The sequence below is a fragment of the Quercus lobata genome, chromosome 9 (genome assembly GCF_001633185.2).
Source record: "Quercus lobata isolate SW786 chromosome 9, ValleyOak3.0 Primary Assembly, whole genome shotgun sequence".
Classification (NCBI taxonomy): Eukaryota; Viridiplantae; Streptophyta; class Magnoliopsida; order Fagales; family Fagaceae; genus Quercus; species Quercus lobata.
In genome coordinates this window covers 11052184-11054933 of record NC_044912.1, presented here as the reverse complement: position 1 = coordinate 11054933, position 2750 = coordinate 11052184, and the positions used below count along the sequence as shown (strand labels likewise).

Here is a 2750-nt window from a genome sequence, read left to right as displayed (position 1 = left end):
ATTTTGGCTTGAATCGACGGTTTCGCTCAATACGGCCCGAGTCGACGCGAATCAGCCCAATTCAGTGCGATTTGGCCCGAGTCTGAGCTGCATCAACGCGAGTTGTGGAAAAAAAAAAAGCTGGATGTGGCACCGATGTGCAAGCAGCGGTGTCCCTTGTGCGTTGCCGCATTGGGCCGCGTCGGACACGGGTGCGGCATGGGTTTTGCCACGTCCGTGCATCCCAGCTTAAATATCAAGCAAATATATCCTTATCCTTCACAATTAAAGACTACGCATAAGTTCTTGATGTAGACCTAGACACTGAGCGTTTAACTACAGGCCCTTGTGTTGTGTCGTTGCCTAGGTCATCCTCACCAGATATTTCCTCCAAAGACTTTCCCTTGGTCTTAGACACCAAGAATGTGAAGGCAAACCCTAACATGTTGGTAAATGCCAAAAGCAGCATAGCACTCGTAATTTTTTTTACATCACCATCCAAAGTAAAGTATTGCACTCCAAATGCCCCAACCATAGCCCCAGCCTTCCCGGATGCCGTGCTCAAAGCATGACATGAAGACCTCAGCCGTGTCGGGAACAACTCGGCTGGTAGCACGAAGGTTGTGCTATTAGGTCCAAAATTTGCAAAGAAAAACGTTAGCCCGTATAACAACCCGAACAAATTGCCATTGTTTTTGAGGTAGTCATATTTGAGCCCTATGATAAGCATGCAGATAGACATCATGAGGAACCCAACAAGTTGGATGACCCACCTTCCTAGCTTTTCGATCAAGAACACAGTGAACCAGTAACCAGGGAAGGTACCCAACATAGCCACTATAAACATAGCCTTTGAGGTGTCAAAGACTTCTTGGAGGGCATTCACATGGTTTGCTTTCTTAATTAAACCCATTGCTGGGAAAATATCCTTCTAGGCCAGATTTTGACTGTAAAATGCTATGTCCAATAAGAACCATGTGGTTGTGGTGCCTATAAGATGCTTCCCGTGTCGACGAACGAACTCGCTAGAGAATAATGTGTAGTTGTTTGCAGCTTTGAATTGTGACAATTTGTCAGGTTTCAACTTGAAGTTCAAAATCAAGAACCCGACCCATATCCGCAGCGGCTTGTTTAGCATTCCCTTCAATCAAGGCTGTGTATCGACCTGTTTCGGGCATTTTCATTCTCCAGTAGTATGTTAGGAGTGCAGGAAGAGCTCCAAGCATAAGCACAATCCTCCAAAGATAATCTGCCTCTGGTTGTGTGGAAAATACTTGATTTTCATCAAATGTAGGAGCCTTGAAGAAGTGAAGGAAGATAGCTGAGAGTGTCATGGAAACTAACCCCGCAAATACAATGCCCACACCTTGCATTGCAAACACGGCAGCGATGAATGCACCGCGAGTTCTTTTGTTAGCCTATTCAGACATGATCGTGGCCGAGAGAGGATAGTCTCCACCAATACCAAATCCTAGCCAAAACCTGAAGAAACAAAGTGTTCCGATAACAGAATGTGCGCTTGCACCAAAGGACCATGAACATTAGAGTGATGCCGTAAACCTTTTTACGGCCAAGTTTATCACCAAGATAGCCGAAGACTAGTTGGCCTACTAAGGTACCAACTAGAGCAACACCAACCACAGCATTGTTAGCACTAGCGGGGAGCTTTCCAAGAATATTAGTGTCAGGATTATAGTAGTAAAGGCGACCCAAGAGTTTTGTGACGGTTGAGATGCAAAAGAGGTCATATGCATCGGTGAAAAAGCCCATTCCGGCAATGATAATGGCTGTGTCGTGGTACCATTGCGTGCGGGCATTGTCAAGGGCTTCAAGCACAGCTAAGGCCATTTTTTGTGGGCTGGTTTGTTTGCCTTGTTGCTGTCTTGCTGTGTTGTGGATAGATTGTGTGTTATTCTTGCTCCTTTTATGCTTGTTAAACGAGGAAACGTTTAACCCGAGGTGTTGGAGAGATCGATAAGAAAACAAAGGTATATGAAGAATATACAAATATCCATCGATAAAAAAAATAGCTAGAATGTAAGAAGGATATTCTATTTGCACTATTGTACCATTACAACTAGCTAGCCTCAACTCAACAAGTCCTTTATCCTAAGCTAGGATTTTATCATTATGTCACTTTTATTATATCTTGTATTGTCCTTAAATTTAGTTTTAAGCCACCATATACTATAAAATTACCACTTGTTTAAGTTGATATAATAAATTTGAATAATAACATGTCCACTTAGTAATCTATTAAACATCAAATATCGCTTATTCACTTAGTAGGGACTAGTAAGTGCACAGAGGGCAGGGTGTGCCTCACATCTTCCTACGACATAACCAAACTCTTGAACTGATTGTTTTGTTTGAGTACTTTTGTGTCTCAAGGTTACAAGATTTGAATTTTAAATGGACTTGGAACCATTATATATATTTTTACTATGATTGCTAATTAGCCCAACCTATCATCAGAGAAACTGACATCATTGACCTACTTATGTTGCTCAAATAATCTAAATTGTTTCAGCAGGTTTATATATATATATATATATATATATATATATATATATATATAAAATGTTTCCACTTGTTCCCAGGAAAATCTCCTTAGATCAGTTTCCAATATTGCTCATAGTCACCTTTCTTTCTTAACCTTTGTTTTCTAGGTTAACTTGATCAAGCAAGAAACAGAATATGGTAGTCAAGTTGATTGAGGTCCACTGAGGGATTTGAAGATAGGGGGTTTGACACTTTGACTAAATGAGGTT

At 41.3% G+C, this 2750-nt stretch overlaps 1 pseudogene; it reads right to left on the bottom strand.

Annotated features, from left to right (window-relative positions):
• Nucleotides 1–271: 271 nt before the first annotated feature.
• On the bottom strand, nt 272–1827 carry LOC115961215 (annotated as a pseudogene).
• Between the last annotated feature and the right edge of the window lie 923 nt (nt 1828–2750).